Source organism: Rosa chinensis, chromosome 5 (assembly GCF_002994745.2).
Source record: "Rosa chinensis cultivar Old Blush chromosome 5, RchiOBHm-V2, whole genome shotgun sequence".
NCBI classification, from domain to species: Eukaryota; Viridiplantae; Streptophyta; class Magnoliopsida; order Rosales; family Rosaceae; genus Rosa; species Rosa chinensis.
The window spans coordinates 48999983-49013260 of NC_037092.1; the positions used below are offsets into that span (position 1 = coordinate 48999983).

Here is a 13278-nt window from a genome sequence, read left to right on the forward strand (position 1 = left end):
TAAACTTCACCCTAGAAAATCTCTTGCGTAATCTTTTATTTTCACTTTGATTTTCACGCCACTTTTGCCTCCTCCCTTTGGTTTTCACGGCAACACATCCCTAGGGTTAGGGTTTTGCATCACAAACCCTAATGTCATGGGCTTTGATGGGCCTTGATCCATTTTGCCGAAAATCCATAGAGTTCTTGGGCCTCGTTGCTTCTTCTTCAAGCCTTCTCATCTTCTAACGCAAAACACATTATTTTTCCATTTCTTTTTCATGGTTGCGTTGGAAACTTGCTAAGGAAGCCTTCCTCCATTTCGCAGGGTTTCCTAGTTGGATTAGGAAAGCTTGTTTCTTCATTTCTGCTCATTTCTGTGGCCCTTTTTCTCTCATATTTGTTCGCCTTAACTTTCGCAAGCTCCTCTTTCCATTCGTGCGTTCATTTCCACTTTTTAGCTCGGAGGTCCTGAAAATAGAAACTAGTATGAAAAATAGAAACTTTCTAAAAAATGAAAAATGGAAACTTACTAAAAGTGAAAAATGGAAAGTTTCTACAAATGAAAAATAGAAACTTACTTAAGGTGAAAAATAGAAACTTTCCAAAAATGAGAAATGAGAAATGAGAACTACAAAAATGGAAACTTTCTACAATAAGAAACTTTCCCAATCAAAGAATGGAAACTTTCCCAAACAGGGATTTTTCAAGGAAATGGCGCAGAAAAATGTAGGGAAATGCAGTTAAAACGTCGCATTAAAATGCTCCTATCAAATTCCCCCACACTTAGCTTTTGCTAGTCCCTTAGCAAAATCACAACACAGACACGACTACGACTCAACAAAAATTAACGACTCGACACATAACAGACTCTATTGCCCTTTAACTTTTTGTCTCAGCAATCTCTTACTTTCACAACACCAAGATTAGCACTTCACCAAGAATCAATGTTTAGGCATTCGAGAGTTAATTAAAACACATAAGTTACATATACACAAGTAGGACTTGGTTGGAACAATGGTGATGGTTTTTGTTAAGCATGTTTCAAACAAGTATGATTCAAATCCTCACAAGGTATATCCACTCTTTCTTCTCTCAGATCATGGCAATGCTTAAAAGCTTATACACTCAAGTATATGTGAAAGATAGCAAGTATATTACATAATGTAAGAAACGAAAGCACATGTATAAATTTTTCTTTTAAAGATCTCATGAAAGATATCAACTACTTGCACAGATGGACCCAAGCCATAAGTTCAACTCTTGTAACTCATCTCCACATCAAGGGCTGTCCCATCTTAAGGATCAAGAAGGTCTTATCAAGGGTTGTAATGGGGCCATGGCTCAAGGTTTAAAGAAACGAAGGGTAAGGAATTTAACAAAATGTCCTAAAAACCTAGCGGAGCTCATGCAAATGTAGAGAGACTTCTAGAAATCCACCAAGTATGCAAAAACGTCACTTTCCCATGGGGGTGTTATGAAGGGGCCTAATGTCTTCATGTTGGGCCCAAACTTCACTCTAAACTTCCTTTGGTTACTAATGAGTTGGACAAAGACCAAATTTTTCTGTAATGGGCCTTCAAATCAAAGTAAACTCCAAACTCACCAAGTATGGGGGACTAAAATCCATCGACATTTCTTTCTTTTCTTTCTTTTTATTTTCTAGCCGTGCACTTTTTCTTTTTCACTTTCTTTTTCTCGGCTTTTTTTCATACATTTTTCTCTTATGGACAAGTCTACCCCCACACTTGAGCTTTTACCTCTTCTTATTCTTCATTATGGACGCCAAAAATCTTCAAGTAAAGTCTCAGTTTAGCTCCACTAAGTTCTTAGAACAAAGGGTAGGGTTATAGCTATACTAAGGTTTAGGTTAAAGATTTTTAAGGGTGATGAAAGAAAAGGCTTAACGTAGGCTCAAAGGGGTTTATCTAGGGGAGTCCCACGACGGGCACAAATAGGGACACAAGTTCATTTGGCAATGGTGGGGATCCTAGGGTGCCTCTATCCTTTCCAGAATCAGGGTCATGTATTGATAAAACGTCTCAATAAGCACAAGAGTGAATTCTAGCATTCTCTAGTCCATCAAACTTAATCTATGGCAAGTAGTCAATCAAGATGAAAGAATAATGAGATCATCAAAACATCGCCAAGAAAATAAGAGTATATTTTCATTTCACTCCAAGAAAAAGGGACATGGGCTCAATTATCTCACATGGGTTTTTATGAATCAAAACTCATCTTAACATGCTCATATTCTGTACCAAAGTCACGAAATCCATATCCACTACAAGGCACACATTTTTCATATATCTCAATTAACCAAAGAATACCATTTTAAAGTCATCTCAATATTGTGATCATCTTTTAGCCATAATTTCAGAGATGTAGAATCATCCTAGAAAGTTGAAAGGGCATCCTAAGACTCAAAACAAAATGACACAAGACTCAAACGTTAACTAGGGACTAGGGTTATTTCCTTTCTCCTTTCGGTAACTCCTTTGGGATGTGACCAGGTAAGGAGGGGAACGATTTTGGCGGAGCTCAACTCACTTGTTTAGCAGGGGACGAGACCCTTTGCTAGCACTTCTCGTATCCAAACCAGACCTAGACATCACACCTTAATAGATGCGCCTACGATGAAGAAATTATTTCACCCAAAACATGACTCAATGACTCAATAAAAGCAACGAAATTTTTGTTATTTTTTTGATATTTTTCGATTTTTTTGTATTTTTCAATATATGACTCAAGATAAAAGTATAAATCCCTTCCCCCATACTTAAATATTGCATTGTCCTCAATGTAATCAATCATAAGCATGCAATGAAACAATTAAGCATATAGGGTAGAAATTTATGAAAATAACTACTAAGTACAAAAAGAAAACGTGAAAAGAAGGGGAAATAGGGAAGGAGAAATCAAATCTGCGTGTGTAGACTCCTTCACAGCTACTTCTGAATTGGGTTGCCTCCCAAGCAGCGCTTAATGTTTATAGTCTTTCAGCCTAGACTTGTACCTCCATTTAATCCTCATGTTGTGGAGCGTTTTGGAGGGGTACATCCTCCACTTCATGCTCCACAAACGTCTCATAGTATGGCTTGAGGCAATGGCCATTCACTTTGAACTCGTTACCTGTTTGTTCACTCTTTATCTGCACAGCTCCATGAGGAAACACATGAGTAATAACAAAAGGTCCAATCCAACGAGAACGAAGTTTACCTGGAAAGAGTTTAAGACGAGAATAGAATAAAAGAACTTTCTGTCCCACAACAAAAGTCTTCCTACGAATCATCTTATCATGGAAGGCCTTAGTCTTTTCCTTGTAGATCTTGGCACTTTCGAAAGCATCATTCCTAATCTCCTCTAACTCTTGCAATTGTAGCTTCCTATGAAGCCCAGCCTCATCTAGATCCATGTTAAACTGCTTCACAGCCCACCAAGCTTTGTGCTCTAACTCCACAGGTAAATGGCAAGGTTTGCCATAGACAATTCGATATGGGACATACCTATGGGAGTTTTGTATGCAGTTCTGTAGGCCCACAAAGCATCCTCCAAACGCAAGGACCAATCCTTTCTGTTAGGATTCACAGTCTTCTCCAATATCCCCTTGATTTGACGATTAGAGACCTCAGCTTGCCCACTTGTTTGGGGATGATAAGGTGTAGAAACCTTATGTGTCACATCATACTTCTTCAAGAGAGCCTCAATCGTCCAATTGCAAAAGTGGGAACCACCATCACTAATGAGAACTCTAGGCATTCCAAACCTGCTAAAGATGTTAGACTTGATAAAATCTGCAACAACCTTAGAGTCATTAGTTCGAGTGGCTTTTGCCTCCACCCATTTCTGATAGGAGCATTTTAATGCGACGTTTTAACTGCATTTCCCTACACTTTTCTGCGCCATTTCCTTGAAAAATCCCTGTTTGGGAAAGTTTCCATTCTTTGATTGGGAAAGTTCCTTATTGTAGAAAGTTTCCATTTTTGTCTTCATTTTTCATTTTTCATTTCTCATTTCTCATTTCTCATTTTTCATTTCTCATTTCTGGAAAGTTTCTATTTTTCATTTTTAGTAAGTTTCTATTTTCATTTTTTTAGAAAGTTTCTATTTTAAGTATAGTTTCTATTTTCAGGACCTCCGAGCTAGAAAGTGGAAATGAACGCACGAATGGAAAGAGGAGCTTGCGAACATCAAGACGAACGAACATGAGAGAAAATGGCCCACGCATTTGAGCAGAAATGAAGAAACAAGCTTTCCTAGTCCAACCAGGAAATCCTACAAAATGGAGGAAGGCTTCCCTAGCAAGTTTCCAACGCAACCATGAAAAAGAAATGGAAAAATATTGTGTTTTGCGTTGGAAAATGAGAAGGCTTGAAGATAAAGCAACGAGGCCCAAGAACTCTTTGGATTTTCGGCAAATTGGATAAAGGCCCATCAAAGCCCATGACATTAGGGTTTGTGACGCAAACCCTAACCCTTAAGGTTGTTGTTGCCGTGAATTTGCAAGAGAGAAACAAGGAGGTGGCGTCCAAGAAAATCAGAAATTAAAAGGAGATTTTCTAGGGTTATTTTTATGGAAATAAATCAAGAGATAAAACCCTAGAAGACCTAGCCGTCCAAGCCAAGAGGAAAACAAGGGGATGCCGTGCAAACCCTAGGGAATTCGGCAAAAGATAATGAAGAGAAAAACTAGGGTTTTGCCGTGAGGAAAAATCAGAAAAAAATAAAGAGATTTCGTGGAGATTTCTTAGGGAGCGTTTAAAGGAAAGAGAATATGTGTTGAACACAAAAAGCTCTCAAAGGAGTCTAGGTTCGTCCCCCTTTATTCTCTAAGTATATTGTTGCCGAAATTGGTGAAGGAAATCAGAAAATATCTATATATATTTCGGCAAGATTATTTAGGGAATTTATATTGGAATTTTGTGATTGGTTGCACCACCTCATAGGGCTTATGTGGCACGAAATCATTGGAGAAAATTATGTGGAGGAAGCAAGAGATTGCCGTGAGCTTTGCTAGGGTTGTGGACGGATTGAAGACCTAGAAGCCGTCCCCTATATATTCCTCTCTTCTCTCAACGTCAAGAGTTCCCTAGTTCCACACTTTTACGTTCTACACTTGAGAAATAATTCAGAAAACTCTCTAGCTTAGCCGTGCTCCTCTCCATCCTCTAGGGCAACCACGAAGTGCAAGCAAGGCCAAGGAAGAAGAAGACAAGCCGTGCATACCATCCACCCTCCACCTTGAAGATTGCTTTCGAAATTCAAGAGACCACATCATCATTTCATCCATCTCATCTCCATCATGGTGTAATCCGATTCTCCTTGTACCTTTGCTTTGTAATTTTCGTTGGTTTGCCTTAGTTGACGCTTATGTATGAACAAGTATTGATTTCTGAAATTTTATGGTTAATTGTTAATTTTCAGATTCATATATTGTGATTTATGGTTGCTTTTGTGTAAGTGTTTGATTGAATTTGCATGATAGAAATCGTTTGTATGATAATCTTGAATGGTTCGAAACATTTAGGGTTTTTATGTGAATGTTGCTACGAATTTGAGAACATGAATCAACTTTTTGGTTTTGTGTTCTTGAATCAACAAGTAGTAAAGGTTTTGTACAAAAACCGAAATTTAATCAAAGGAGATTGCAATTAGGTGAACTTTTTCATACTAAGTTGCATATTTGAATTGATAGCCTTTCTAGATGCTTAATGCGTTGAACATGACATGATTGACTAGCTTTCTAGGGTTTGATTGCATGTTTGATAGAATTAATCTAGGTGCTTTCACTTAGGTTAATTAGCATTGAAAGTAAAATATGGGAAATTGTTTGCTTTTGAACGTTTCACATGATCGATTCCTCTTGCATGACTATGATGAACAATGATGAACTTGAATTAACCTTGATTATAAATTCCGATTTGATCTTTGTTCGTGCATTTCATTTGCATTTTTATGTTTTTGCATTTTAATTGTTTTCTTTACTTAGTTTAATTTCCGAAAATCAAAATCAAAAATCCCCCTAATTTCGTAAATATGTATATATTTTGTTATATTTTTGTAAATATTATACTTTGTTTTAATTTTAATTGTTTAATTGTTTGACAATGACAGGTGTACCCTCAATCCCCGGAATAGAACGATCCCTATTTATTACGTACTACTAATGACATTTCAGGGTTAAATTGGTCGCTCGATAAAAGTGACACCAATTTTTGGCGCCGTTGCCGGGGATTGAAAAATCATTTGTCATATTGTGAATAATATGTGTTTTGTTTATATTGTGACCGAAAAGAAAAAAAAAAAAAAAATTACTTGTTAATTATTTTGTAATTGTCGAAAATTAGTAGATTAATTACTTAGGTTGTTATTTATATTATTGAATACGAATTTTAATTGTAGGTTGTAAATTAAAGAAGGAATAGGTGAAGTCGTGTTTATTAATATTGGCCTAAACCCCTTATTGGTACCTAGTTCAGGTCCCTTAAGGTTGAGGGCGGCCTTTATTAACATTCATTGAACTGTCTTCACACTTAGGACCTTTTATATCCAAGTAAGTATAGCCTATGTGGGATGGTGTCTAGGAAGGGGACAACGCTCATGACTGGTTCTTGAATCCAGAAGTGCGTGCAAATGAGCCTAAACCACAATGTGGGAGTAGCTCATGCCAAAATGGATTCTACCTCTCGTGGTCGCCCTCCCCTACCTGGCCATTTCAGTAAGGTTGCCCAAAGGATGTAGGAGAGACTTAGTGTCTTGACGATTATACTTGGGCCGCACGTCCACTTGATTTACCGCTTGGAATTTAATTCGAAATCAATGGTATTTATAACAAAAGAAAATGTTGTGATGCACCTAAGGTATATTGGATTAAACATAGTCTTGAAAAGGGTAGCTGTTTAAGTCCCATTGCACATCGAGACTCCCTGTTCCCGTACCTAAGTGTTGAAAATAATTGTGAAGAAAAGAAAGAATGTAAATCATTGTACTTCATAATAATAATAAAAAAAAAAAAAAAAAAAAAAAAAAAAAGGAAGATAATTAGATGTGAATAGTGACGTTTTGTTTGTTTGTGTGAAAGTTTTGTGTAAGTGGTGTCTAATCTTGTTAAACAAAGGAAATGTAAAGAATTAATTATAAATATTGTTACATTCTTGATTTATTATAAGTGTGTAAAATCGTATGAGTAGATAAGGGCCCTTTTGTTAATATTGGCCTTAACCCTTCATTAGTGCCTTTCTAAGGTCTTATGAGGTTGAGGGCGGCTTTTATTAGCATTTGGAGAACTGTCTAACACATGAGTCCTTTCCAAGCTGAGTAAGGGGCATATAGGTGGTGTCTTAGGTTGAGACCCTGGGTGATGGGTTCAAATTGGATCTCAGAGATACTATAGACCGTGCGTAAACCACAATGTGGGAGTAGCCAATAGGGGCCTAAACCTCAATGAGGGAGTAGCCTCCGTAGTGTCACCAAAATGAGTCCTCCCTCTCACTTACCTCTTAATCTGGCCATCTAGCCTTCTGAAACAAAGGGAAGTGACTTATGTCTAGGCGACTATCCCTAGATCGTATCTCACCAATAGTAGTGGTTTCTATTGGGCTCGACTTACAACTTGTAATCAATTGAGATATTAACTTTATTTTGTAAAGATAATAAGATACTTGAACATAACCTCCACTTGTAAATTGTGTTGTTTTGTACATTTTATACTTGTATAAATTTCTTTTGTGGTTTATTTGTGAAAAGATTGTGGATAGTTTGTAATTTATACTTCTCTTTATACTTGTATAAATCATAAATAGTAAAGTCGTGAATAGTAACTTGTGAATAGTGACTCGTGAATAGTAAGGTTGATGTATAAATCACTAATTTGTAATTAACTCACTTTATACTTTGCTAACTTCTTTGAATTTTGATGATGTTCAGGATTCCTATGAATGACCGAGCCTTTTAGATCCTCTACACTAAAGGAAATTGAAGCAAGGCTCGCTCGCTTGAAGGGTCCTTCACTTCTTGAGCAGACAAGCCCTTCCCCTTCGACACACAGAGGGTACATCTTTAACGAACAAGGGAAGAGGACCTACTGTTCTGAGGAGTCTACATCACCTACACCAAGTCCATCTCCTCCTTCACGTTCACCTTCACCTGTGATTTCGTCCAACTCTACACCACCACCTTCACCACCACCTGAAGAAGTCGAAGAAGAGAGAATGGCATCTATTAGGGAACTTTCCACTGCAACTGTTGAAGGAGGACCCCCTACAGGCATAGTATACCCTCCCCCTGCAGCTGGAAGACAAGCAGAGTTTGAGCTAAAGAGTGGTTTGTTGCACAAGCTCCCTATCTTCCATGGACTTAATATGGAGGACGCTAACAAGCATGTTCGAGAATTTCAATCTGTTTGTGCAAACATGCAACCACAAGGGGCAGATGAGAACCTTCTTAAGATGAGAGCATTTCCATTCTCTCTAGCTGATAGAGCCAAGGATTGGCTATATGAACTTCCTGCAGGACGTATCACTTCATGGGAGACAATGAGAAAGGCCTTCTTGGAGAAATACTTCCCAGCTTCTAAGGTCATCACACTTAGAAAGAAGCTCAGTGGAATAGAGCAAGCCCATGATGAGTCCTATGCTGCTTACTATGAGAGGTTCAATTCCTTACTTGCACAATGTCCTCAACATCAGATGAAGGATGAGACCCTACTCACATGTTTCTATGAAGGACTCTTACCCTTGGAAAGGCAAATGTTGGATGCTGCAGCTGGAGGAGCTTTTGTGGATAAGTCCCCTACAGTTGGGAAGGAGCTGATAGCTAATCGTGCCTTGAACTCTCAACAATATGAGGGGGTAGGACACTCTACTCGTAGGGTGCATGAGATGAGCAAGAATACTGCAATTGAGGACCAACTGAATAAGCTTACTCTACTCATGAACCAAGTGGTAAGTTCCAAGGGACCAAGTGCAACAATAGCTTGTGGGGTATGCTCTATGCAAGGGCATGTTACAGATCAGTGCCCTCAACTTAATGAGAATGGAGGATGGGAATCTGCAAATGCTATTGGAGGATATCAAGGAGGATACCAAGGAGGACCTCAACGTCCTAGACATGACCCTTACTCCAATACGTACAACCCAGGATGGAGGGACCATCCCAACTTCAAGTGGACTAACAATGATAACGTTCAGAATCCTCTTGGTGGGAACTTCCAACGTCCTCAAGGGCCTTCATTCCAAGGATCATCTTTTCAAAGGCCCTACATGCCCCCTCCTCAACAGAACTCAGGACCTTCAATGTCTCACTATGACAAAACGTTGGAAGCCTTGACTAGTTCCACCCAGGCCTTGACAAACTCTACTCAAGCTTTGATTCAAGGACAACAGACCCACACTAAGGATATTGCAGATCTTAAGAAACAGATGGGCCAAGTTGTGGACTTCATGAGCAAGATTCATGAGACTGGGAAGCTTCCTAGTGGCACAATACCTAACCCTAAGGGTAATGTGGAGAATGCATCAGTTGTGACTACGAGGAGTGGGAGACCATTTGTGGATCCACCCAAGCAACCCAAGAAGGTCCAAATGAGCATAGAAATTGAGGAAGACCAAGAACCCACCAAGTTGGGTATTGAGAAGGACCCTGCAACGTCAAAGGAAGAGACCAAGGCATCCTCATCTTTAAAGGCAAAACCGGAAATCAAAGGTAATAATTCTAACTTATCAAATTCGGTTATTGCTAACCCTTCTTCTTCTTGCATGCCCTTCCCACGCAGGTTTGCCCAATCTAAGAAGGATGAAAGTGACCAAGCTATCTTGGAAACTTTCAAGAAGGTGCAAGTAAACCTACCCCTCCTAGAGGCCATCAAGCAAGTCCCTAAGTATGCCAAGTTCCTCAAAGAGCTTTGCACTACTAGGAGAGTAAACCGTGAAAAGGAGGTGGTAAAGGTAAGTGAGAATGTCTCTGCCCTAATTCAGAGGAAGATCCCTCCAAAGTGTAAGGATCCTGGAAGCTTTACCATTCCTTGTACTATTGGTAACTCTAGATTTAAGAATGCCATGCTAGACCTAGGTGCATCTGTTAATGTTATGCCCTACTCTGTTTATGAAACCCTAGGTCTAGGGGAACTTAAATCTGACAATGTTATCATTCAGTTAGCTGACAGATCCAATGCATACCCTAGAGGTTTGTTGGAGGATGTGCTTGTACAGGTTAACCATCTTATCTTCCCAGCTGATTTTTATGTATTGGAAATGGAGGACTCCCCTGTAAGTTCCACTCCATTGCTTTTGGGACGTCCTTTCTTAAGGACAGCTAGGACGAAGATTGATGTGTATGAAGGCTCTCTTACAATGGAGTTCGATGGTGACATTATTGGCTTTAACATCTTTGAAGCCATGAGGTATCCCCTAGAGGTTAATGATTGTTTTTCTGCTGACATTTTGGATGAACTTGCGCAGAAAATGTTTGATGTTATGCATGAGGATACCCTAGTCACTACCCTTGAGAGTGGGGTAGGCTATACAAAGGAAGGCGTCACCATCTCAGAGGACAAGTTGAAAGACACTTGTGAGGAGAAAATCATTGAAAACGTCTCCTTCCTTGAGGCATCACCCTTTATAGGTAAGTCTGTTTCTCCTTTGTCCATTCAGTTATCCACTAACAAGACATTACCTTCAGTGGTCCAGGCCCCAGAACTTGAGCTAAAACCTCTTCCAGACCATTTGAAGTATGTCTACTTAGGGGACAAGGAAACCTTGCCAGTGATTGTGTCCTCTGCACTAACAACTCCACAAGAACAGAAGTTGGTGGAAATGTTGAAGCAACACAAGACCGCCATAGGATGGACATTGGCGGATATCAAGGGAATCAGCCCTACAACTTGCGTCCACAGGATACTTCTAGAGGAGGGGTCTAAACCCACTAGAGACTCTCAACGTCGTCTCAACCCTCCAATGATGGAAGTAGTGAAGAAGGAGGTTATCAAACTCCTTGATTGTGGGGTGATCTACCCTATTTCAGACTCCAAGTGGGTCTCCCCAGTTCAGGTCGTGCCCAAGAAGTCTGGGATCACTGTGGTAAAGAATGCTGATAACGAACTGGTGCCCCAAAGGACAGTCACAGGCCACAGAGTGTGCATTGACTATAGGAGGCTCAACGCAACTACAAGGAAAGACCACTTTCCTCTGCCATTCATTGATCAGATGCTTGAGCGCCTAGCTGGACATGACTACTATTGTTTCTGGATGGATATTCTGGTTACAACCAGATTGCAATTGCAAATGAAGATCAAGAGAAGACAACCTTCACTTGCCCCTTTGGAACGTTTGCCTATAGACGTATGCCTTCGGACTTTGCAACGCTCCAGGTACCTTTCAGAGGTGTATGGTAAGTATCTTTTCAGATTATATTGAGAAAATCATAGAGGTATTCATGGATGACTTTTCAGTTTTTGGAAAGAATTTTGATGATTGTCTTAATAATCTGGAGATAATTCTGAAACGTTGCATGGAAACTAACCTTGTCTTAAACTGGGAAAAATGCCATTTTATGGTTAAACAAGGAATAGTTCTAGGACATATTGTCTCTGCTAGGGGTATAGAGGTTGATAAAGCCAAGGTTGATATTGTGCGTCACTTACCCTCTCCCACTTCTGTGAGAGAGATTCGTTCTTTCCTTGGTCATGCAGGTTTTTACAGGAGGTTCATCAAGGACTTCTCCAAAATTTCGAGACCCTTATGTCAACTACTCCAGAAGGATGTGCCCTTTCACTTTGACAAGGAGTGTCAAGAAGCTTTTGACAAGCTTAAGGAGTTGTTGACATCTGCCCCCATCATGTTACCTCCAGACTGGTCCTTGCCCTTTGAGTTAATGTGTGATGCCTCTGACTACGCAGTTGGAGCCGTTTTGGGACAAAGGAAGGAAAAGCTACCCTATGCCATCTACTATGCCTCAAGGACTCTCAATGATGCACAAATGAACTACTCCACCACAGAGAAAGAGCTCCTTGCAGTTGTCTTTGCCCTTGAGAAGTTTCGCTCTTATTTACTTGGTACCAAAGTTACTATCTTTACTGACCATGCAGCTTTGAAATACTTGATGACCAAGAAGGAGGCGAAACCAAGGCTCATCAGATGGATCCTACTCTTGCAAGAATTCGACGTGGAAATCAAGGACAAGAAGGGTAGTGAGAACGTGGTAGCTGACCACTTGAGTCGCTTAGTGCACGCAGAAGACCGTCTCCCTCTGGTGGAGACGTTTCCAGATGAACAACTCTTTGGAATCCAGGTAAGTGAACCATGGTATGCAGACATTGTGAATTATATTGTGTCTAGAAAGATTCCTGATACCATGTCACGTGCTCATAGGGATAGGCTTAGGAAAACTGTTAAGCAATATGTTTGGGATGAACCTTATTTGTGGAAGTATTTGATGTCGCTTTTATCGAGCGACCAATTTAACCCTGAAATGTCATTAGTAGTATAAAGTAAATAGGGATCGTTCTATTCCGGGGATTGAGGGTACACCTGTCATTATCAAACAATTAAACAATTAAAATTAAAACAAAGTATAATATTTACAAAATAAAACAAAATATATACATATTTACGAAAAGGGGGGATTTTTGATTTTGGTTTTCTATTTTCGAAAATAAAAGCTAACTAAATAATTAAAACGCAAAAACATAAAAATATAAATGGAATGTAAGAACAAAGATCAAAGTCGAAACTCATGATTAAAATTGATTCAAGTTCATCATTGTTCATCATAGTCATGCAAGAGGAGTTGATCATGTGAAACGTTCAAAAGCAAACAATTTCCCATATTTTACTTTCAATGCTAATTAACCTAAGCGAAAGCACCTAGATTAATCCTATCAAACATGCAATCAAACCCTAGAAAGCTAGTCAATCATGTCATGTTTAACGCATTAAGCACCTAGAAAGGCTATCAACTCAAATGTGCAACTTAGTATGAAAAAGTCCACCTAATTGCAATCTTCTTTGATTAAATTCGGTTTTTGTACAAAACCTTTACTACTTATCGATCCAAGAACACAAAACCAAAAAGTTGATTCATGTTCTTAAATTCGTAGCACCAATTATATCAAAACCCTAAGTGTTTGCAACCACATAAGATTAAAATACAAAAGTTATCTATCATGCAAATTTAATCAAACACTCACACAAAAGCAACCATAAATCGCAATATATGAATCTGAAAATTAACAATTCATCATAAAATTTCAGAAAACAATACTTGTTCATACATATGTGTCAACTAAGGCAAAACCAACGAAAAT

General features: G+C 39.1%; 1 pseudogene; it reads left to right on the forward strand.

Moving 5' to 3' along the window:
• LOC112167873 overlaps nucleotides 1–12089 on the forward strand; it is a 175352-nt pseudogene extending 163263 nt beyond the window's left edge.
• The last annotated feature ends 1189 nt before the right edge of the window (nucleotides 12090–13278 follow it).